The following is a 26,634-nucleotide window of genomic DNA, read 5'->3' on the forward strand; positions in this document are numbered from 1 at the left end:
GCTTGTCGAGTGTACATCGTTATTTCATGTTTATATGCTTCGGAAGTATATTAGTGATCCGTCTCATGTTTTGAATTTCAGCACGGTTCAGTTAGATGGTGTTTTGACTTATGATTTGGAGCCAGGGCCTATTTTGGGGCGGTAGGTCCGAAAGTTGAGATCAAAGGATATCGCTTTAGTGAAAGTACAGTGGATAGGTTAGCCCGTAGAGGAGGCTACTTGGGAGATTGAGCGGGAGATGCGGAGCAGATACCCACACCTGTTTGAGTCTTTAGGTATATTTCTTGACTCGTTCGAGGACGAACGCTTTTTTAAGAGGGGGAGGATGTAATGACCCGACCAGTCGTTTCATGAGTTACCACTCCATTTCCCCCATTTCTACTTCTTTATGTGTTGTTCAACTGTATTTAATCGTATCGTATTGGTTGGTTTGGGTTCGAAGTGGTTTTGTAGAGGAATGAGATACTTAGTCTCTTTTGAGTAAGCTTTAGTTGGAAAAGTCAACCAGATATTGATTATAGGTAGAAGGTCTCGGATGTGAATTCTGATGGTTCGGATAGCTTCGTTAGGTGATTTGGGACTTAGGAGCGTGATCAGAATGTATTTTGGATGTCCGTGGTTGAATTAGGCTTGAATTGGCGAAATTTAAATTTTGATATTTTACGATTGGCAAAGGAAATCTTGATATCGGGGTCGGATTGGAATTCTGAAAATTGGAGTATGTCTGCTGTGTCACTTTTGACGTGTGTGTAAAATTTCAGGTAATTTGGATGAGGTTTGATAGTTTTTTGCATCGTTTGGGGAATTTGGAAGTTTGGAAATCCTTAGGCTTGAATCTGATGGTGATTTGATGTTTTGATGTTGTTTTGAGTATTTCGAAGGTTGGAACAAGTTTTAATGATGTTATGGGATGTATTGGCATGTTCGGTTGAGGTTTCAAGGACCTCGGGTGAGTTTTGGGTGGTTAACGGATCAATTCTTGGATTTTGAAGTTGGTAGATTTCTGGTATTTTGTTGCAGACAATTCCTTCTTCGCGAATGGTTAATGAGAGGGGCAGCTGATTTGTTCTTCGCGTTCGTGATGTAGGTTCCGCGTTCACAAAGGTGTGTGAGTTTAAGGCTACGCATTTGCAAAGGGTGTTCCGTGTTTGCGTAGGGTCGAGCTGAGTGGTGTTCGCGTTCGCGAGTGGGCCCTCGCGTTCGCGAAGAAGGGAATTTGGTCTGAGCTAGCTTGTGCTTCGTGAACGCGAGGGAGCTACCGCATTTGCGAAGAAGAAAACACATGGGCACAATGTTTAAGTTCAGAAAACGAGGGTTTTGGTCCATAATTTCAAAATTCATTAGAGAACTCGAGAGCAGACGATTTTGGAGGGAATTTTCAGAGGATTGATTGGGGCAAGTGTTTTTCACTCAATTTAGTTAAATCCCATGATTATGTCTTGATTGCTATCATTTAATTTGGGGTGAAAGTTGGGGAAAATGGAAGAGGATTTGGAGAGTTGATTTTGGGGATTTGGGTGAATTTGATATGGGTAGACTCGTGAACAAATGGGTTTTCCAGTTTTGTGATTTTTATCGGATTCTGAGACGTGGGCCCAGGGCCGGGTTTGAGCCAATTTCGGAATTTTTGAGTTAATTGATTATTTTTGATTGGGCTTTGTTCCTTTAGTGTATATTGATGATAATATATTAATATTGGTAAGATTCGGAGCATTTGGAGGCCGATTCGAGAGGTGAAGGCATCACGAGCTAGAGTATGGACCGGTTTGAGGTAAGTAATGATTGCAAATGTTGTCATGAGGGTATGAAACCCCGGATTTCACATCGTTTCACTATTTATGGTGACATACACGCTGGATGATGAGCGTGGGGGTGTGCACCGTTGGGGATTGTGACTTGGTCCGTCCCGTACGACTATTAAGTCGCGTATTTGATTGAAAACTATTTGATACTATTGTGTTTTGGAAAGTATTACTATGTTTTGGGCTGAATGCATATTTGGGCATCGTGCCAACTGTTTGGACCTTAGGGGCTTTTTACTACTCTTTCTCACTGTTTTGACTTAATATTTGTACTCAATCATGACGTGTTTTACTGATTTCATAACTCGGTTTTGTTTACCCTATTTTGATTCGATAAATGATATTTTGGGCTAAGCATCCTGTTTTACTATTAACCGGAGTGGATTGAGAGATTTCTAACTGAGTAAGGTCGAGGGCCGGTGTTATGAGGATATCATGGGATCGGGTTGCACACCGCAACATGTTAAACTAATTGTGATATATGAGAGGCCGATGGCCTGATTTATTATGCCACGATATGGCTTGTGATAGCGCTTGGGCGGTAGGAGTCCCTCCAAAATCCGAACAATACAGCGAGCGCGAGTACCTAGTGTGAGTGATGTGATTTTGCCCGAGGTGCTGTTGTTGATTCATGTTGTTGCCCGAGGGCTGATTACGAGTGATTGTGAAGTAGCCTGAGGGGCTGGTTTTGTTGATATTTTGCCTGAGGGGCGGTTTATGGTACATGTCTTGCCCGAGAGGCTGTTTATGTTCATACCATTATCACTTGTTTGAAACTATTGAAAGATGTTTTTAAAAGAAAAGGTTTTACTGAAACCGAGTTTGTTTTACGAGATAATTGAGTTCTGTTACTATTTTGGAAATGTACTGTAATTGTTGTAGTGCTTTGATATAGAATTATCTGTTTCCTTACTAAGTTTTCATTTACTTTTATTACTTACTGAGTTGGCGTACTCACATTACTCCCTGCACCTTATGTGCAGATCTAGGAGTTCTGGGTCGCGATAGTGAGCATTGATCGTCCTTCCAGCAGGTTTTCAGAGTTGGCAAGGTAGTTGCTTTGCGTTCGCAGCCCTGCACTTCTCCTTCTTACCTTACTCAGACTGTTCCTAATATTTTATTTCCATACTATGATAGTATTTCTTATACTTAGATAGATCTTATAGTTGTTCGTGACTTGTGACACCCCCGATATCGGGCTTGTATTATTTTCTTCCGCACTGGTTATTCAGACTTATATTATGAGATTTTTTTAATTAGTGGCTTAAAAATGAGTTTTAAGGAATAATGATATGATTTGGGATTTGTGTCGGCTGACCTAGTTTTACGATAGGCGTCATCACGACCGGGTCGATTTTAGGGTCGTCATAGTTGTATTCATCTCTAAAACTCCCATCTTAGGTCTCCAATATTATTCTTTTTGTCCTCTTGCACTTCCCATGACTCACATTTAACTCAAAAATCCTTTTCAAATCAAGTACCATCTCCCTTACTTAGAATTATCCTGTAGCTTTCCCTTAAAGTAGTGTGCAATGGTATTGAAATCAACAAAACTATTATCATATGCAGTGCCACAATTATGTTCTGACTCTAATGTCGTTACAGTAATCCCTACATTATCATCTTTGGCTATTAAACAAAGAAAGGGACAACCCACTTATCTAACTCTCCTTTTATCACTCTTCCTCAATTTTAAGACTTTCTTGTTGGTTAGAGCATACAACTTCATAAACTTCCTAGCTTCTGGTATGTCCTTAAAGGCCATGCCTTTATATATCTCCTTGTAATCATTTAGATTCTCATTTATGTCTCTTTTTCTTTGAGTTTTGAGTAAATGTAATTCTTCAGAATCATATCCTTCAGAATCACATCCTTCAGAATCAGAAGTAGAGTCAGAACCTATTTCACTTAAGGTACAGTCAGTACCAGCTTCATCTAAAATCTAAAATGATTTACTATAATCAACAATACATGGTAATATACTCGATAAGGGGGTCAGATTCATCCTCTTCATATAGGTTCACTACATTATATTCATTAGAAAGCAAGGATGTCAACTTTCTAATCCCCACATCCCCTTTAACCTCATACATTTTACCAGAAGGTCCAACAACTATTATAAGTTGTTGAACCCCTAAAAACTCTAACTCAACTATGAATTCAGATTCTATATCTATATAAGAAAACAAGTCTAGATCATACCCTTACAAAGTGTGCAGTTTATTCTTTGTGTACCCAACTTCAGGATGTGTAACCCATGCACCTTCATAATTGAATATTAAATCAACTAAGACCATCTCCAATAACCTAGTAAATATAGCAAATAAGAATGGTTATCAAACAGTAAAAAAAAATAGGCAGAAATTGAATAAAAATGATGCGAAGAATGTAGAAAGTAAAAAAAAAAGATGAATAAAAATAGGCAAAAAATGACATGTGAGACATAGGGTCCCATGAATAAAGAAATACAACATGTACAAAAGGATCCACAAAAAAGTTTAGTTTATGGGCCACCCCTTCATAAAAAATTGACAAAGAGAGCAAATGTGCAATAAAATTCAACCACCGAAATAATTTAATGAAGCAATTACATTCAAGGGTCCTACATTTAGGACCACCTTAGCTAATAAACAAAGAAAAAGTATTGAATCTCAGTCAACATCACAGAAAAACCACCTCTGAGATAAAACCCTAAACCAGAAGACAATAAATCCACCTTGATATATACCCACAACATGCAACAACTACAAATCGGCCCACCTCAAAACTGAAACATGCAACAACTACAAGAAGAGAAACTATAAAGTATTTACATAATGAAGGATAAATCTTAGATCTTTTCCAAACCGAAACCCTAGACCACAAAATAAGAATAGTATAATAAGTAATCGGCAAAATCGATCAATAAATACTAAAATCAACGAGTATAATGAAGAAACGACTTGCCCTTACATAAAGATCAAATGAAATCGGAAGATTGGAGTCAGTAGTAATGCCGGTCTCTTAGTGGTTCGAGAGGTAAAAAGAAAAGGGGGAAATTAACCAAATGTCGGTGACAAACCATATTTTAAAGAAGGATTAGGATCGGGTTGGGTAATGGGTTGGGTCGGACCCATTATAAAGTTTAAGATTGTCACGTGGAACTTCTATTTAAATAAGGGCATATATATATATATAATAGTATAACATTAGGGTTTGGATGTCCTAATAGTATAACAGACAATTTTTTAAAACTATTGATAATAGTAGAGGCCAGATCATATTGTAATCCAAATCCTAAACTGCTACAGTCTCTCCCTTTTCCGTAATCCAAATCCCTTTCACCCCTACAGATACCTTATCACAGAAAAAAGGGAAAAGAAAATTATCTCTTCCTTTAGTTCTTATTTTAACCCTAGAAAGAAACCCATTTGTGTTCAAACTGTTGCTAGGTTTGGATCGTTTCCTCCAGGACATGGGTAAGCTAATTCAATATAGTATTTGTTTTTGCAATTTCTATAATATTTGTGTTTTGTCTAAGCAAAAATTTCAGTCTTTGAACCCTAAAACGAACATAAAATTGGGGGCTGCAATTTCTATTTGTTCCTCCTCCTTTGTGTTTGTCGAAGCAAATTTTCAGCCTTTAAACTCTTAACCAACATAAATTCTGTAAAAATAAATATAAAATCCATTCTTTGGTTCCAAAGTTTGGAACTTTTGTCTATTTTGGTAAATATTTTGAACTTGGGATGATCTTGCTCTGCTATAATATATTTTTGGATTACTAATTTTTTAAAAACTATTATTTCATTCCTCATGACATTGAAGGGGAGCCTTGGAACAACATTATAGTTTGTCTCAATGTGACCTATAAGTTACGGGTTCGAGCCGTAAAATCAGCCACTCGTGCTTGCATATGGGTAGACTGCTTACATTATATGGGTAAAAATAGCACGGTATAGCCAGTTTTCGGACTGGTCATTTAAAAATAGCCAGCATTTACCAAGTTAATGAAAAATAGCCACTATTTTGTTGCAAGAGAGACCGGTCCAGCATAATATACTGGAGTTCGGTGCACCTGTGTATGAACTCCAGCATATTATGCTGGACCGGTATACTTTGCTGACTCCAGTATAATATACTGGAGACTGGAGCACCGGTGCTCCAAACTTCAGTATATTATACTGGACAATTATACTTGTTGGAACTCCAGTATATTATGCTGGAGTTCTAGTGTACTTATGTTGGAACTCTATCATATTATGCTGGAGTTCCAACATATTTATCCTGGAACTCTAGTATAATATGCTGGAGTTCAAGCATACTTATGCTGGAACTCCAATATAATATACTGGCGTATTTTTCTGGTTTTGAACGGTGTTTTCGCTCAGATTTATCTTTACATGAAAAGTGGCTAAATTTCGATTACTTTTGAAACTTGGCTATTTTTGAACGACCAGTTGTAAATCTGGCTATTTTTGAATTTCTCCCATCTTATGGTCCTTCCCCGGACCCTAAGTAAACACGTGATGCTTCATGCACCGGACTTGAGGTCATTCCCCTGATAACGACAGCATCCTTGCATCACCTTTTGGATTTGTGGGCATCTCGCTCTACTGCTATGCTGCACCACATATTTTTACATCTCGCTCTATTCCCATGATAACCACAGCAGCCTTGCATAGTAATTTTTGTGGGGAATTTTTTCTTTATTCTCCAATTTTTTTTTATTTCTATGCTTTTTTTTTTTCTTCGTTGTTTTCTTTTCTCCTCTTCTTATTTCTCGTTTTCTTCTTATTTTTATTTTTTTCCTTTTCTAATTTCATTTAACTTCTTTTTTTTATATTTTTTTTCTCTTCATAATCTAATTTCATTTACTGTTTTCACTAATTTTTATTATTCTTTTTTATACTATTACTAAAGAAAAATTAAATTGTGTACCAATTAAATGTAGCTAATACAACAAAAAATATTAACTAACATATGATATCAGCATAGTATATAGCTTGTACACAAAGAGTTAAAAAAAATTAATTCAATTATTAAACTGAAATAATATCAATTGTCAATAAAAATTTCAAAAAATTCTAAAAGGACCTAATTGTAAGAGTATGCCGTTACATTATATAGCATACTATAATAGTATATCACTGGAATAAACTGCATACCAAAATGGTATATAGTATATCATTTTGGGATACAATATACATTCTTCTTCGCCAGTTCAATGCAATAAATTATACACTATTGAATTAACCAAAATGGTCTATAATATATTATTTTGGTATATAGATGATTGGTTCATTCCTTCAAAAAAAAAAAAAATTAGTAGTATATTATTGTAGTTAATTATATACTCTTGAATTTAATTATTGTATACTAATAAAGTATACAATATACTATTTTGGTATACAGTACAAATCTGTCTTCTTTGCCGTTCAACTCAATTTCAATCCAAGATTTAAAAATCTACTTTAAAATTTCCACCAAATTGACTCGGAATATAGCCACATCCTCCAATTAACATTTCGAACATACTCGGTCAGAATCTGATCAAAATAACCACAAACTCAACAAATTCAATTTATGAGTTTCAAAGCTTTAAGGTCCTCCAATGGCAGATTAATATTTTACAGAAGTCAGAAGTCTTGGAATTCAAGTCGTAGAATAAAATAGAACGAAACACGTGCTGATTTAGGATTTGTCTAACACGTATGTGTGTGCATGGTTGTGTCAGCTCTTACCAGAAACACCTCACACGATTTAAGCTTGGAAACCAAGCAATATAAGAGTTGACTCCACGAATTTTCCCAATTTGTAGTATCTAAAGAAGACTGTTAACTTGTCTTCTTTCACGATGAAGCAAACCCGCCCTTACTAAATGTCACGACCCAATTCATCCTTTTAAGCAGTTAAATAGCATAAGAATAATTCAAACATGATCTAATAGCACAATTAGCATAAATAGAGATAACAATGCGAAAATCCAACTGACACAGTCCTAATCGGGGTGTCACAAGTCATGAGCATCTAAGGATCCTGATACGAGTCAACTAAATACAATATCTGGTACAACTGTTTGAAGAATATAAAAGTAATAAGATAAGGGAGACACGGGGGCTGCGGACACCAACAACTACCTCGTAGTCTCCGAAACACCGCCTGGACTGGAGGGATCAGCACTCAGGAGTGGGACCTGCTGCGCCTGAATTTGCACACAGGGGTGCAGGGAGTAAAGTGAGTACTCCAACTCAGTGAGTAATAAATATAAATAATGGCTGAAAGCAAGAAAACACGCGAAAACACAAAGCAATCTATACCGAAGAAGTAAAATCACTTAAAACAGTAAATCAGTGAAATATCAAGTAAACTTCCTTTTTCAACCAGTAAAACAAATAATTTGGCAGGTAATTAACAAATAGAAATCCGCACCTCGGGCAACAACTCAGAACAGTACCAGCCCCTCGGGATCACTCTTAGAACAATATTAGCCCCTCGTGCTCACTCTCAGAATCACAATGGGTACCCGCACTCACTGGGGGTGTGCAGACTCCGGAGGGGCCCCTTACGACCCAAGCGCAATATCAAGCCATCTCGTGGCATCAACTCTCGGCTCTCGGACTCACATCACTCAAGCCACCTCATGGCGTATAAATGTATCTCAGGCCCTCGGCCTCATATCACTCAGTGTATCCTCACATCTGGCCCTCGGCCGCACTCAGTCCGAAAATTATCACAAGTCCCTCGGGCATTAGTAAAACAGTAGTTCTCACCCCAAAACATCATTTAGAAATATCATTTAAGTCTCAAAATTGAGTAAAATTGGCTGAGTTGTAAAACAGTAGAAAACAGCAGGACTGAGTTCAAATAATAAGTCAAAACACTGAGGAAATAGTGATAAAAATCTCCGAAGGTTTCAAATAGTTGGCACGAAGCCCAAATATGGCAATCAACCCAAATCATGATGATAACAAATAAGAGTGAGTCATATACGCGGTAAAATCATCAATCGGGACAGACAAAGTCATAATCCCCAATAGTAAACGACCCTCACGCTCATCATCAATGCGTGTCTCACCTCAATATAGCACTACGATGTGCAATCCAAGGTTTCAAACCCTCAGGACATCATTTACAATCACTACTCACCTCGAACCGGCTACAATTCTAGCTCGCGACGACTTTGCCCCTCGAATCGGCCTCCATGCGCGTTGAATCTACCCAAAATCAGAACGAATATGTCACAATATGCTAAGGGAACAAAACCCAAGCGAAAACAATCGAAAAATATCAAAAATCTCAAAATTAGCAAAACCCGAGCCCCGGGCCCACTTCTCGAAACTCAGAAATTTTAACATCATTAGATACCTTATCACCCCACGAGTTCATACATATCAAAAGTTCTTAAATCCAACCCCAAATGGTCCTCCAAATCCCCAATCAAAGATTCAAAATCTCAAGCCCTAGTTCTTCCATTTTTAGCTTAAGTTCAATGATTTTCTAGGTTGATTTCACAGTAGAATCACGTTTTAGGTTCAAAAATATTACCTCAAATCGATTCTCCTTGAATCCCTCTTTAATCTCCTTCAAAAATCTCTCAAAATGATCAACTATGGAGGAAAAATGCCCCAAAATCGCGGATGAAATGACTTAAAATATTCTGCCCAGGTCTGACCCTTCCTTCTTCGCGATCGCTGTCAACACCTCGTGATCGCGATGCAAAAATTTGCGTTGACCAAATGTTGCCTTACGCGATGCACCAGACACGAACGCGCTGCCCATTCCACTTACACCTTCGCGAACGCGGAAGTCCTCACGCGAACGCGTTGAATAAATCACCTTGGACCAATCTGACTTCAATCCTTCTTCGTGATCGCGTGCTCCCACTCGCGAACCCGATGCACTCCCTTCACAAGACTTCGTGAACGCGGCCTAGACCCTCGCGAACGCGTAGCTTACAGAACCCAGCCCTTCGCGAACGCGAAGGCCAAAATACCTGCAACTGCTGGGCTGATTTTTCTGCAATTTCTTAAACTCCAAAATGGTCCGATTGACCACCAGAAACTCACCCGAGGCCCCCGGGACCTCAACCAAAGGTACCAACACATCCCAATACCTCATTCAAACTTGTTCCAGTCATAAAAACACCTCAAACAATGACAAATCACTCAAAACACATCGGATTCAAGCCTAAGTTTTCTAAAAACTTCCGAAATACGTTTTCGATCAAAATCCCAACCAAACCACATCCGAATGATCTGAAATTTTGCAAACACATCCCAAATGACATAACGAAGCTACTGCAACTCTCGGAATTCCATTCCGACCCCCGGATCAATATCTCACCTACCAACCGGAAATCGCCAAAATCTCAACTTCGCCAATTCAAGCCTAATTCTACTCTAGACCTCCAAAATTCATTCCGATCACACTCCTTAGTCATAAATCACCTCCCGAAGCTAACCAAACCGTCGGAACTCACATCCGATCTCTCTAACACATAAGTCAACATCCTGTTGACTTTTCCAACTTAAGCCTTCTTAAAAGAGAGTAAGTGTCTCATTTCTTACCAAATCCTCTCCGAACTCAAACTAATAAATCCGATCACATAAAATACGGATAACGAAGCATAAAGAAGCTGAAATGAGGGAAAACGGAGCGGTAACTCATGAGACGACTGGCCGGGTCGCCACACTAAAATGAATTGCATTTTCAATTGCTCCCTCACGCTGCAATGAATTTACGGGTAATAAGTTTAGATTGCCTAGGCAAGAATTTTAATTAATTTCCAAATGGGCAAATTCGGTTAAATAGTTTGGGAGTGATAGGAATTTTGTGTTATTCCCTCTTCTTTATATGTTCTTGGCTAAAACTTAAAAGAGTACATTGCTGTAGGCCTGTAGCTGCAATACAAACTTCTCACAAAATTTAACAGATAGAGTAATATAGTATAAAAATCTTCCAACCTGGTAAGGAAATTCCTGAAGAACAATAATTGTGTGCGGATCCGAAGCTCATATTAAACGCATTAAAAACAAAAATCTATATCTATATTATATTAAAAGGAGAGTAGTATGCATTGTGGTTAAGTCAAGTGGCAAGATAAATAGAAGTCACTTGGCAATTTTTGGACAACATTAGTAATTAGAAATTATATATAGAAACATAATTAATGGAAGTAGTTTAATGAATCTTATACACAGTCTAAATAGATCTTAGACAAATCTAATTTATATACCTATAATTAAATTTAAATTTATATTTGTATCTATATCTATATTTATATCTATGTATTAATCTACTCATAAATTTTTTTCTATATTAACTAGAAATATGGAGGTGAAAAATTAATTAAAAACTATAATAAAAAAATAAAAATATATAAAGACGTAAATTGAGATAACCTATAACTATTTATACTTTGGAGTAAGTTAAAATATAGAATAAAACTAAAATTTACGTAAGATATTAAGGATTTATTGAGTTTAAAAATTAAATAATTTCAAGCAGCAAAATAAGATCTTACATAAAGTATACAAATTATTTATAAGGTAAGAGAAAAATTAAATAATCAACAAAAGGTATTTTAATAACAAGAATAATAAATTCATATTAATACTGATAAATCGTGCGAACGAATATTTTATACGTAAATATTACTACAACATTTAGATATAATGTGTTCGAACAATTAAGAAAAATATTTTTATTTGATTATATTTGAATTAAGTTCGGTTAGTTTAAATTTGAAAGCATAACATAATTTTTTAAAAATATGGTCCTATTAAAAAAATTAGAATGATAAAAATTATTTGAATTTGAGATGCGAAAGTTTTTTAATTTTTATCTATATTATATTAGAATGAGTGTGGCAAAAATAAATACTAAATTCAAACAGGCTAATAAAAATTCATATGACAATGTAATAATATTAGGTATTGAATAATATAAAATCAAAAATAACGAATAAGAGAAAAAATAAAAATTCAGATTTTTTATCATAGAAAAAATGGTCAAACTTATTTAAATTTCAGACGAGAATATTTTTTTATATTATACTAAGAAAAGTCATAATATATGTCCATATAACTCAAGTCCAATAGTTAAAATAAAAAACTAAAAAAATTAAACAATAAAAATAAATTAGAGATAATGTAAGGACATTTATAAATCATAAGTTTAGAAAATAAAATAAAATAAATATACAATATTTAAAAATATTATTAAATTTAAAATAATTTAAAATTTTCGAGCAATGTTTTTAAACAAAATAAATATTTATTTTGTAGACATGTGATTTTTGACCCTCCCCAAGATCTTTTATATATTAGCATAAAATATTTAATTTAGGCATAATATAGATATTTTCAGTAATTTTGACTCTTTTACTCTATTTTATTACAAGAAAAAAAAATCACAAAAATAGGTTCATTAATGTTTTGTAGTCATTTTTAATTAAAACAAATCTTAAAAATATATACAACAATAGTATCGTATTTTTATTTTAATATGATATTTTGAAAATACCAAAAATAAATTTATTTTAATGGTTAGTTTTATTTTAATAAATTATTTGAATAGTAGGAATAATTAACAAATGGGCGCGTATTTTTAATCTCATTCGCGGTAAAAGAATAGAGTTTGGGCTCGAGCAACCCATCTTTAGGCCTAATTTTGGACCTAGCCCACAATTGCCAAGCCCATAATTCCTAGGCTCATACCCCTTAACCTAAAACCCTACAACCTAGACTCTACACTATAAAAAGAATGCTAAGATTAAAGAATTAAAGAGGAGACGGATGAAAAGAAAATGAAAAGCTGCGTAGAGGGCTGAGAACAAGCAAAGTTATGCATGAAAAACAAAAAAAAACAAAAAGGAAAAAAGCTGAAGAACAATGCAGTCTTCAGGTGGAAGTAGCGTTTCCACAGGCAACCAAACCGACGAACAAGCCCCGTCAGCCACGCCGCCTGTCTGCCGGAAAACAGCGACGAGTCAAACTCCACCCCGTTGTGTCGCTTCTTCTCCTCCAATTGAAAACTAACGAAAAACCCTGTCCCCCTCCTTCCATGGCTTGAACTTCAACCAAATACAAGATCCCTAACACTATCTGTTTAATCTTCCTAGTGTTAGATTTTGCTTCTCCATGAACGGAGTTTGCTTGAGCGATTCGAGTTCACGACGAGGCCCGTCATTGAACGCTGTCATAGTTCCTGTGAATGTCGAGTTTTCCGATTGAGTGTCGACGGTCGTTTCTGTTGATCTTTGGTCGAAGCTTGTTCGAGGGTGTCGCGTCGAGTTTCCGGTCACTAGTTCATTTGCTCGTAAAGGCTTGTTGGGTGTTTTTTTTTAGTCTTTCTTTCAAAAGTGTGTTGCAGTAAAGCTCCGTCTGTTGGTTCTGTCGAGGTTCGAGTGTCGTCCGACGAGATTCCGCCTCATCGAGGTCCAATCCCTTTCCCTTCTCTTTACTTCATTGTTATAATGATGGCTAGAATATTGATGATTTTAAACATGAGGCGGACTCATTGTTTTCTAGTTCTCCTGGTTTCAAGTTAACGTTGAAATTGTTAGAAATTTTTGGAGTATTATATGAAGAGATAAAATTAGCTTTGATATGAATTTCTGTTTATAGTTTATTCTTAATATGCCACTGCCAACCTTTGGCGTATTTTCGTGGTCAGTAACAATGTTGAAATGAGTCTGCAAATTGCTTCTTAGTTTGTAGTGTTGTCTTTGACAAGTTGTCCAACCTACAGATCGCCTGTACATAGTTTCATGTTGCCATCTTGCTCCACTCATCAGTGTCCCATTCTTTCTTGGTAATCCAATTAATTAGTTCTTTATTTCTTGTTCTTGATTGTTATTGTTTGCTCATTTGATCTTTGTTAGAATTGTTTGAATGATCGTGGGATCGTGGGGAGTGATAGAAAGGTCGAAACCCATTAGCAATTAATTTGTTCCATGTTTTAGGCATCGGGTTCAGCCGGATAGGAGAAGGGGTTAAAAGGGGATTGTTCATGAAATCTCATTTAGTAAAAGTGTTCCATAGCTCATGGCCCTCGAAAACTCGGTTTGAATTTCCCAAAAAATTGGAATTGAGGTGCGCCGCGTCAAATAAAATCTTAGCTGCACGACCCTCATTTTAATTAGTCTTCGTTTTAATCCTTAGAAATCGAGGTGTGCCATTTAGCTGAAATTCCATGGCCCTCGCAAAGTACAAACGCGTAGTTGCTTTAAACGCGCTCTTAATAAAATTACCTTCCTAAACTCGGGTGCGCATTGATGCGACCCAAATCCAAATCTCGATGAAGTCGAAACGTGTTGACAATCACGGGCGCATTGATTGCGACGGGGTTCGAAACGCGTTTTCACGACATCGTAATTCTTATAAAATAAATAATGATAGAAACGAGGTTCACAAATTGAGATGAGCTCCACCGAACGAAAATAAATAAATGTGGGGCCCTCAATAAATGGTTATTAAAAATGATTAAAATTTGGGAGGGCCATTTAGAGACCTTCACGGCTTTTCCCCAAAATAATATTACGTTAGAATCTTTAGGCGCGATTTTAATTAAATGACCTTCTTAAACTCGGGTGCGCATTGATGCGACTCAAATACAACTCTCGACGAAGTCGAAATGTGTTGATAACCACGGGTGCATTGATTGCGACGTGGTTCGAAACGCGTTTTCACGACGTCGCAATTCTTTTAAAATAAATAATGATAATAAGCGGTTTCACAAGTAAAAGGCACATAAGCTAGCATGTTTTAAGATCAGATACAATTAAATACAATAGTCAAGCGACTCAGGATTTGAACATAGAATAACATGACTTCATGCCGGATCCCTAGTAGGAACGGTTATTTGCATCATGTTGCATTTGACTTAGGGGACTTAACACAGGGGTTGGGTCCGTCTAGGACTAGCAACCTGAAATGAAAAGACCGTCCTGATGCATCCTACTTGCTCTGTACATATATTTGTTTCGAACCTGCATGTTGACCGGTTTCTGAATCTCGGGAATGTTGGAAAATTGAGAAAAAAAGAGAAAAAAAAAATATCAGTTAGGGAGTTAATTGATTATTTTAGAAATAAAAATCAATGACCAATTACTGGCGAAACTCTGCGAAATTCTGAGAAAATAAAAAAAAATGTTTTATTTTGTTTTACTAAAAAAAAAAAGCAAAGAAAAATAGAAAAAGAGTCTTTTATTTTTGGAAAGTTGGTTGTTGAAAAAGAAAAGAATAAAAATAGTCTTTGTTTTAGTTTGAAAAACATAAGTTGTTTCATTATTTGTTGAAAAAAGAAAGGAAAAAAGAGTCTTTTATTTTTAGTTTGGAAAAATAGGTTGTTTTATTGTCTGTGGAAAATGAAAAAGAAAAAAAGACTCTGTTATTTTTAGCTTGGAAAAATAGGCTGTTTTATTTGTTGAAAAGAAAAAAGAAAAAAAAGAGAGGCTCGTTTCTAAAAATAGTTTTTATTCGCTTATGAAATACCAAAAATAAAAATGGAAAAGAGTATTGTTTTAAAATAGTTCGGTTAATTTGCCCGAACTACGCATGGTTTGATTCTCACAGGGCGTGAGATACGTAGGCAACCCTCATCGGGTCCAACCTCCCCTTTACAAAAATAGCCCAAAAAATATCAAAATTTTAATTTTTGTCATAAATAAACCAGGTGATGCCGTTTTTGTCGAAAATAGCCAAATGTCCCCAAACGGGGCACCGGAAGGCTGACTTTGCGCAAATAGACACCTTTGGTCATATTTTGATTCTGACCCTCACAACCTTAAAATCTTCGCCCCCGAGGTGCTGGAAGGCCGTGTATGCAATACCGGGTCGTTTAATTTAATTTGGAAAAACAAGAAAAAGAGTTAGTGGTCAAGTGAATACCGTTCAGATTTTGGGTCAAAATTGGCATATAAGGGAAGGAATCTGTCATTTTTGGGGTTTGTATTTCTTTTGATTAGAGTATATGGGTCGTTTGATTTTCGAGTCTGTATTTCATCACTAAGTTGGTCAGTTTTGTTGTTATTATGAAAATGGAAAATTCCAAAAAATATTTTATTGTCGTTTACCTTTTATTTGCAAGAACTACGCACGGTCTGATTCATGAGGGGTCATGATACGTAGGCAATCTCCATAAGATTCGACCGCAAACAAAAAAAATGAAAAAATGGAAAAGAAGAATTGAATAAAAAAATGGAAAAGATGTTGTTAATAATGAGGACCGACTCAATCCATTCTAACATGTTTTGTTTTGAATTGTGAAGAAAGTTGAGGTGGTTGGTTTGTGGTAAGCTGGAAACACAAGATCTGAGGAAAAATGATAACTGACATCGAAGCTGTTACGAGTGCTCAAGAGACTCAGGGTCAGAGGGATCAACAAGGGTCTACTGTGGTTGAGGAAAATAGAACACTGAAACAACAAATGACCAAAATGCGCCAAGTTTGGGCCAATGGCCAAGGACAGCCTTGTCACGAGTCACAATTTGCTACACAGCAAGAACAATACCACTATCCCGAGTACCACTCGTACTCGTTTGAGCTTCCTGTAAACATCGAGAAGCCTGCCCGAAAGAGAGTACAGGAAGAAATAACCCAAAGAGTGAAAAAGTTAGAACAATAGTTGAAAAACACGCAAGCAATGTCAGGTCAAAAGAGCGTTGCCTTCAGAGATCTATGCATGTTCCCCAATGTCCACTTGCCGCCTAGTTTCAAGGTTCCCAAATTTTAAAAGTACAATGGACATGGAGACCCCATAGCCCACCTGAAAAGGTATTGCAACCAATTGAGAGGTGTGGGAAGAAATGAAGAATTACTTATAGCTTATTTTGGGGAAAGCCTCTCGGGAGTAGCATCTGAATGGTTTTTAGATCAAGATACATCTTGCTGGTACGTCTGGGATGACATGGCACGAGCCTTTGTCAAACAGTTTTAATACAACCTCGACATCGCCCCAGACCGCATTTCCCTTTCTAACCTAAAAAATAAACCAACTGAAAGTTTCAGGGAATATGCCATCAAATGGAGAGAGCAGGCAGCTAGAGCTAAGCCACCCATGGATGACCACGAGTTAATCACTGTCTTTCCACAAGCTCAAGAGCCAGATTATTTTCAATACATGACATCCGCAGTGGGTAAATCCTTCCCGGAAGCAATCAAAATGGGAGAAATGGTGGAGAACGGTCTTAAGACATGCAGAATTATAAGTCAAACAGCTCTCAAAGCTGCAACTCAAGCTGTCCAAATTGAATCTGGTAACACGAATGAGGGGGATGAAGAAATCATGGTGATATCAGGGTCGAGAAGAGGTCCTAGGAGAACATCCCGAAGGTATGTGCAGCCTCATCAAGTTTCCCATGACCCCCTTAAACATTACTATCCACCTCCAAACCCCCCATACTCTGTTGATCTTTCCCAGTATGTTGCCCAGTCATCAAATCACCCAAGAAAGCGAGCACGAGTATCACAAAATCTCCACCAGCCTCCGCAAAATTTTCAATTACCTTGTAACCCACATCCAAGCCAGGGGTATAGAAGGGAACAAAAGTTGAAAGATAGTTTTACACCAATAGGAGAGTCCTATGCAAGCTTATTTGAGAAGTAAAACAACATGACATGATTGCACCCATTCCTCCAAATCAGGTGGACCGACGTGCGAGAAGCTTTGACTCATCTAAAAGGTGTGAATACCACTCCAATGCTCTGGGGCACAATGTGGAAAGTTGTCGAGATTTGAAAAGAGAAATAGAAAGGATGATCCAGGAAAAATTGATTCAAGACAGTGGCACCCAGAATGTCATGCTACATCCCTTACATGAGGAGGCACACTTGGTGGGGATGATGCCCAGTGACATGGGGTATGAGAATACTCTTGGGAACTTGTTGACTGAAGTTGAAGATACTGAAGCAGATAATGGTCATGGCAATATGGATGCGAAGCTTAGTGGCTAAGATGTCGTGCTTGTAATTGGAAAGATGCTCCATTCCTAAGTCGGCTGGGGAGGAGCTTTGGTGGTCCATTTGGCTGTCATTTCTGTTGTCCGGATTATTTGCAGGGTTGTAATCCGGATATTGTCTTGTGTTCAAACCCTCTTATCCTTTCATTTTTGTCTAGCTTGTTTAGTCGTAGTGGTTTGTCTAGGGTTGTCTAGGTTTGTTTCAGTTCATTCTAGGGTTGCAATCGAGTTTGTTTTGTTTTTGTTTTGTTATTCGAACTGTTTCATCGTTTGTCCAATGCAAATTCCGATCTGTTGTTACTCCCAATCATTTTCTTTGTTTAGTTCTTTTCTAACTTTTTGTTTTGCCTTTTGCCGGTTCTAGTGACATGACATGCACGCATAATTCTCAGTCTGATCTTCAAAAGTTGCGAAGCAATGAGACCATTTTGAAAACGATAAGGACACTTGAGGAAATGAGAACAAATTGGGACGTTTTGAGATTGTTTGACGCCCGAACCATGTGAAACTGGGGCAAGTAAAATGTAAAAATCCCCGTAAAAGCAAGTTGGCCAAATTGACAGGGGGCCGGTCGTGGTAATAAGAGTAACAATGTTGTCGAATGGCATATTATATCTGACAGATGTAGAAGGAAAATGTGTGGAAATGGCCGTCAATTCCGATGCGGTCAAGAGATGATGTGTATGGTTTTATTATTCTGATTGTACTTGTTTGTATTTGGCATATTTTGAAGTTTGAAATGACGAAGGCGTTTTGTTCTGCTATCTAAACACGTTACCCTTTTGTCAACCCTTTGAGCCTTATTTGTTTTCTTTCATACCCCTCTTTCGGAATCAACGACACAATTAAAGAAATGCAAGTGCCGGAGATATGCAAATGGAAAAAGAAGGAAAAAGAAAAGGAAAAGAAAAAAAAAGGAAAAGGAGAAAAAAAGAAAGAAAGGAAGAAAGGAAAAGAAGAAAAAAAAGAAAAGAAAAGAAAAGAAAAGAAAAGAAAGAAAGAGAAGAAAGAAAAAGAGAAATGAAGAAAAGAAAGGAAAAAGAAAAAAAGCAAAAAAAGAAAAAAAAGAAAGAGAGAGAAAGAAAATCGCAACAACGTAGTTTCTATGATGTGAACTACGTTTGACTTGATCCCGAAAGGGTACGTAGGCAGCCTCTCTGAGGTTCAGTCATACCAAAACAAAAATCCAAAAGTCCCCAAGCAAGAAACTGGGGCAGAAATTGTGGTTGTTGTGAGAAGTTGAATTCCGAAAGTTGTAATTTTAACCTATTTTGAAATTGTTTTGAGCCTTTTATACCCTTTCTTTCTAACCCATCCAAAAGCCTACATTACAGTCCAAAGAAAGACCTTCTGATCAGTCTTTGAGAAATGCCAAGTCAAGCAGGTAAGGTAATTCCTGTCAGGGGCAACACTCCGGTCCAAACAAGGAAAATGAAGATGAGAGAATCTTATTGATGAAAATCCTCATGGGTATCGCAAGGTGATGAAAGCTGAGAGAAATAAAAAATGAGAGAGTCTTATTGGTGAAAACCTTCACGGGCACCTTGAGGTGATAGTAAGTTGAGAGAAAGAATGAAATGAGAGAGGTTTGATGGTGAAAACCCTTTGGGGCACTACAAACCGAATAAGGAATGCGAATCAAATTAGATAAGTGGAGCAATGAAGCCAGTTTCACGGCAAAAAGGAACAACAAGAGATGAACATCAGATTTGCTTAACAGAATAGGTCACAGGTGCATGTTAAGGTCATTAGAGTCGGTATCCACATCCGATAGGTTTCTACTGTGTAGTTTCCTTGTTAGGAATCATCTCTTTCTATTGTCCTTTACTCTGTTCCTTTCGTTTTGTTTATTTCCCCTTTCTGAGTCTTTTGGTCGTAACAAGTGAGGAATGACTTCAAAAATTTTCACCAGTTTTCAAATTGCACAAAATGGGGTCACAAGTCAGGAAAATAACAAGAGCACTAAGCTGGTAATAATCAACATACTTTGGGATCCTTATGAAACACAAAGTTTGGTAGATGTCGGTTCAGGAATAATGCAACAGATAGAGGGTATTGGGATTGAACGGGGAAAAAGGGTATTTCAGTGACACATATGACGAGGAATGTGGTTAATCAGTAAACATGCAAGACATTCAAGAAGAATCAGTTGTCACACAAAACATATGTGGTCAGATAAGAAGACTAGAAGTAATAATTGAGAGATAGTCGTCAAGAAGGACGAAAGTTATCAGCCAAGTTTCAAAGATGGTCGGACAACGCAAAGCATGGAAAGGAGAAAAGGAAAGCCATCCCAGCGGGAGTACCACAACCAACCACCACACTTTTAAACTGACAGAATTTTCTTTGATTTGAAATAGGGGCATGGAAATGTTATTGATGGCAGAAAGATACGCTACAGGAGGATTATCAAACTGGGGCAGAAAATTTTCTGTCGTGTTGAAAATTTTCTTGAAGTTGGGTACCCATCTGAAGAACATGAAGGTCAATACAAGTGTCTTTAAAAAGAGAAAAAGAGAGAGAAATAGTTTTCAGGAAAGAAACACCAGTTCTAAGAAAAGTAATTTTTGGAGGAATGAAACACTAGTTTTTAGGGAAGTGTTTTTTTTGAAAGAGGACAACACCAGTTTTTAGGAAAGCAGTTCTGAAGGAAGATAATTCAAGTTAGTGGGTAGGTAAAACAAATTTCGAAGGAAAATGGTTAAAAGATAAAAATCTTAGTCTGTTGAATTTTTCACCTAAGATAAAAAAATCTTAGTCTGTTGAATCTTTCACCTAAGATAAAGAAATCTTAGTCTGTTGAATCTTTCACCTAAGATAAAAATCTTAGTCTGATAAATCTTTCACCTAAGATAAATGCAAAAGTTGGAAAAATGAAAGGAAGGCATAATTTGGGAAAAGATGAAGGCAGAAGTCGAAAAAAAAGGAAGACATAATTTGGGAACAAGAAAGCAAGGCAGAATTTGAAAAGAATGGAAGTTGGAATTTGGAAAATTAAGAAAGTCGGGATCACACAAAAATGGACCTAGTTTGATGAAGTATCTCCTAGAGTCACAATCTTAGTCTGTTGAATCTTTCTCCTAAGATGAAAATCTTAGTCTGATGAATTTTTCACCTAAGATAAAGTCACAATCTTAGTCTGTTGAATCTTTCTCCTAAGATGAAAATCGTAGTCTGATGAATTTTTCACCTAAGATAAAGATAAAAATCTTAGTCTGTTGAATCTTTCTCCTAAGATGGAAATCTTAGTTTGATGAATTTTTCACCTAAGGTAAAGATAAAAATCTCAGTCTGTTGAATCTTTCTCCTAAGATGGAAATCTTAGTCTGATGAATTTTTCACCTAAGATAAAGATAAACCTTAGTCAGTCGAATCTTTCACTTAAGATGAAAATCTTAGTCTGATGAATTTTTCACCTAAGATAAATTCTAAATTTCAAGATACATTTTAGTCTTTAAATTTTTTTAAAAAAGTTGCATTCCAGTCTTATCACAATTCAAGTTTTGGTTCTTATTAGTATGTGATAACAAACAACCAATTTCCAAATTGGGACAAAAGGTTTTCTTTGTTTTGTCTATTTTTTGTGAAGCCAGGAGCCCACCTGGATAATAGAGGAATACATTCAAATTTTAAGCAATCAGGAGCCCGCCTGAAGAACAGAGGTGATACAATTCAAATTTTAGTTTTCAATCGACTTTTTTTTGTCTTCTTGAAGTTAGGAGCCCGCCTGAAGAACAGAGGCATATAATTCAAGTTTCGGAAGTCAGGAGCCCGCCTGTATAACAGAGGTATTTCAAGTCAAGTTTTAATCAAATTTTTATTAATATCAAGTAACATGTACCCAGTTTCCAAACTGGGGCAGAAAGTTTTCTTGGTTCGTTTATTTTTATGAAGTCAGGAGCCCGCCTGGATAACAGAGGAATACATTCAGTTCAAGTTCAGTAGTCAGGAGCCCGCCTGAATAACAGAGGTGATACATTCAATTTCAAGTTTCGGAGGTCAGGAGTCCACCTGGAGAATAGAGATATACAATTCAAGTTTCAGCAATCATGAGCCCGCCTGAAGAACAGAGGTGATACAATTCAAATTTTTAGTTCTCAATTGATTTCTTTGTCTTTTTGAAGTCAGGAACCCGCCTGAAGAACAGAGGTATACAATTCATGTTTCGGAAATCAGGAGCCCGCTTGGATAATAGAGGAATACATTTCAAATTTCAGAAGTCAGGAGTCCGCCTGGAGAATAGAGACATACAATTCAAGTTTCGGAAATCAGGAGCCCGCCTGTATAATAGAGTTAGGAGCCCGCCTGGATAACAGAGGAATACATTCAATTTCAAGTTCAGCAGTCAGGCGCCCACCTGGAGGACAAGGGAAAACAACTCAAGTTTCTAGGGAAAACAGTTTTGAAGGAAGACAGTTCGAGTTTCAAGGAAAATGGTTCAAAGTGTAAGGGAAAATAGTGTCAAGTAACAAGGGAGGACAGTTCAGGTTCAGCAATCAGGAGCCCACCTGAAAAAAAGGGAATTCAATTCAGAATGCAATTCAGAAGTTGATGAAGGATGTGAGCTGCTCAAGACATGGCCGAGGTCACAAGCACTACATGTCCGGTCCTGACCTAGAAGCTATAGAAGAACGAGCTAGCACATGCAGCTAACAAGTGTCAAGGTTCAAATCTAAAGTCTGTATGAAGAACCATTCAAGACTCAAGATCAAGCTTCAGAAGACTTATAGATAGGAATCTTGTAGCTCGTAGTCGATAGGCTTAGCTAGTCTTTTTCATCTTTTGATTTTTGATGTAATAACAGGGACCGCAGACCGAAACCTCGACGGAACGGCACTTCGACCGGATCTCCACCTCGGCATACTCCGTCATCTCACTAATTTCTGAACTACACGTGGCCTGATTCCTTTATAGCCAAGGATATGTAGGCAGCCCAGATACCAGGGCTCGGTCACACTCCCTTCTCTCTTAGTCTTAGTCTCTCCAAATAAGGGTCGGGTCAAAAACCTGTCTAGTCAGTCTTTGTCTGAAAACTCTGTACATTTCCAGTCAAAGAGGGGTATGTGTAGACATGTGATTTTTGACCCTCCCCAAGATCTTTTATATATTAGCATAAAATATTTAATTTAGGCATAATATAGATATTTTCAGTAATTTTGACTCTTTTACTCTATTTTATTACAAGAAAACAAAATCACAAAAATAGGTTCATTAATATTTTGTAGTCATTTTTAATTAAAAAAATCTTAAAAATATATACAACAATAGTATCGTATTTTTATTTTAATATGATATTTTGAAAATACCAAAAATAGATTTGTTTTAATGGTTAGTTTTATTTTAACAAATTATTTGAATAGTAGGAATAATTAACAAATGGGCACGTATTTTTAATCTCATTCGCGGCAAAAGAATAGAGCTTGGGCTCGAGCAACCCATCTTTAGGCCTAATTTTGGACCTAGCCCACAATTGCCAAGCCCATAATTCCTAGGCCCATACCCCTTAACCTAAAACCCTACAACCTAGACTCTACACTATAAAAAGAATGCTAAGATTAAAGAATTAAAGAGGAGACGGATGAAAAGAAAATGAAAAGTTGCACAGAGGGCTGAGAACATGCAAAGTTATGCATGAAAAACAAAAAAAAAAACAAAAAGGAAAAAAGCTGAAGAACAACGCAGTCTTCAGGTGGAAGTAGCGTTTCCACAGGCAACCAAACCGACGAACCAGCCCCGTCAGCCACGCCGCCTGTCCGCCGGAAAACAGCGACGAGTCAAACTCCACCCCGTTGTGTTGCTTCTTCTCCTCCAATTGAAAACTAACGAAAAACCCTGTCCCCCTCCTTCCATGGCTTGAATTTCAACCAAATACAAGATCCCTAACACTATCTATTTCATCTTCCTAGTGTTAGATTTTGCTTCTCCATGAACGGAGTTTGCTTGAGCGATTCGAGTTCACGACGAGGCCCGTCGTTGAACGCTGTCACAGTTCCTGTGAATGTCGAGTTTTCCGATTGAGTGTCGACGGTCGTTTCTGTTGATCTTTGGTCGAAGCTTGTTTGAGGGTGTCGCGTCGAGTTTCCGGTCACTGGTTCATTTGCTCGTAAAGGCTTGTTGGGTGTTTTTTTTAGTCTTTCTTTCAAAAGTGTGTTGCAGTAAAGCTCCGTCTGTTGGTTCCGTCGAGGTTCGAGTGTCGTCCGACGAGATTCCGCCTCATCGAGGTTCAATCCCTTTCCCTTCTCTTACTTCATTGTTATAATGATGGCTAGAATATTGATGATTTTAAACATGAGGAGGGCTCATTGTTTTCTAGTTCTCCTGGTTTCAAGTTAACGTTGAAATTGTTAGAAATTTTTGGAGTATTATATGAAGAGATAAAATTAGCTTTGATATGAATTTCTGTTTATAGTTTATTCTTAATATGCCACTGCCAACCTTTGGCGTATTTTCGTGGTCAGTAACAATGTTGAAATGAGTCTGCAAATTGCTTCTTAGTTTGTAGTGGTTGTCTTTGACGAGTTGGCCGACCTACAGATCGTCTGTACATAGTTTCACGTTGCCATCTTGCTCCACTCATCAGTGTCCCATTCTTTCTTGGTAATCCAATTAATTAGTTCTTTATTTCTTGTTCTTGATTGTTATTGTTTGCTTATTTGATCTTTGTTAGAATTGTTTGAATGATCGTGGGATCGTGGGGAGTGATAGAAAGGTCGAAGCCCATTAGCAATTAATTTGTTCCGTATTTTAGGCATCGGGTTCAGCCGGATAGGAGAAGGGGTTAAAAAGGGATTGTTCATGAAATCTCATTTTGTAAAAGTGTTCCATAGCTCATGGCCCTCGAAAACTCGGTTTGAATTTCCCAAAAAATTGGAATTGAGGTGCGCCGCGCCAAATATAATCTTAACTGCACGACCCTCATTTTAATTAGTCTTCGTTTTAATCCTTAGAAATCGAGGTGTGCCATTTAGTTGAAATTCCATGGCCCTCGCAAAGTGCAAACGCGTAGTTGCTTTAAACGCGCTCTTAATAAAATTACCTTCCTAAACTCGGGTGCGCATTGATGCGACCCAAATCCAAATCTCGATGAAGTCGAAATGTGTTGACAATCATGGGCGCATTGATTGCGACGGGGTTCGAAACGCGTTTTCACGACATCGTAATTCTTATAAAATAAATAATGATAGAAAAGAGGTTCACAAATTGAGATGAGCTCCATCGAATGAAAATAAATAAATGTGGGGCCCTCAATAAATGGTTATTAAAAATGATTAGAATTTGGGAGGGCCATTTAGCGAACTTAACGGCTTTTCCCCAAAATAATATTACGTTAGAATCTTTAGGCGCGATTTTAATTAAATGACCTTCTTAAACTCGGGTGCGCATTGATGCGACTCAAATCCAACTCTCGACGAAGTCGAAATGTGTTGATAACCACGGGTGCATTGATTGCGACGTGGTTCGAAATGCGTTTTCACGACGTCGCAATTCTTTTAAAATAAATAATGATAGTAGGCGGTTTCACAAGCAAAAGGCACATAAGCTAGCATGTGTTAAGATCAGATACAATTAAATACAATAGTTAAGCGACCGAGCTAGAACCACGGAGTCCGGGAATGGCTAACACCTTCTTCCGGGTTAACAGAATTCCTTACTCGGATTTCTGGTTCGCGGACTGTTAACAGAGTCATAAATTTCCTCGGTTCGGGATCCAACCGGTGACTTGGGACGCCATTAATCTCCCAAGTGGGGACTCTGAATAATTAATAATTAAATCTCGTTCCGATTGTCCTTTAAATGGAAAAACTCCTTTACGCCTTTACGGGTGTGGTAAAAAGGGAGGTGTGACATATTTCATAATTAAAAAAATTATATATTTATCTTATATTATTAAAGAAAAGTAGTTGATAATGATATTAAATAAATTTAAAAGTTAATGAAAAGACACATAAAATGTAATAAGACTATATATTAGATTAAAAAAATAGCAAAATTATGTTAAATTATTAAAAATTTAATATTAGAAATTAAAAGAAAAGGCTATTTGAATTTGAGATTAAAAAGTTCTTAAAACTATGATGCGAATGCTCAAATTATGGATAATACCACGAAATTGAAGTCTTACTTATGAAAAATAAAACAATAATAAAAAATAAAATTTTTAAATGACAAAATAAATTTCTAATATAGGTAATTTTACAAAAATTAAATTTGTATCTTAAAACTAAAAAAGAAAGAAAATTTATGTAAAGAAATAAAATGACAGTGAAAATATTATTACAACATTTAGATATGTTCAAACAATTATGAAAATATTTTTCTATGATTAATATCTGAATCGAGTGCAGTTAGTTTGAGTTTGAATGCATAACATAAATTTTTAAAAATGCGGTCCATTTTATAAAATAGAATTATTTGAATTTGAGATGAGATTATTTTTTTGTTTTTAAAAATATTATGTAAAGAACTAAAATGACAGTAAAAATATTACTACAATATTTAGAAATAATGTGTTCAAATAATTAGGAAAATTTTTTCTATGATTAAATAAAATTTTAAAAATACAAAATAAATTTCTAATATTGGTAATCTTACTAATGAAAATTAAAAATTAAATTGTATCTTATAGCTAAAATAGGAAGAAAATTTAACTTAATCTAATACAAAATTAATTATAAGAGAACTCAATACATTTGGAACATGATAATCAAATAGCTTATGTATTAATATTTTAGACTAATTAAGAGTTACAATTTAAAACAAAATATGATATTATTTTGGCTATAGGTAAAATATTAATATAAAAACTAATTAACATTTGTAATAGGAAGAGAATGTACATAAAAAAATAAAGGTAGTGTGAGGATACTTATATTTTAAATTAATTTAAAA

Source organism: Nicotiana tabacum, chromosome 7 (genome assembly GCF_000715075.1).
Source record: "Nicotiana tabacum cultivar K326 chromosome 7, ASM71507v2, whole genome shotgun sequence".
Classification (NCBI taxonomy): Eukaryota; Viridiplantae; Streptophyta; class Magnoliopsida; order Solanales; family Solanaceae; genus Nicotiana; species Nicotiana tabacum.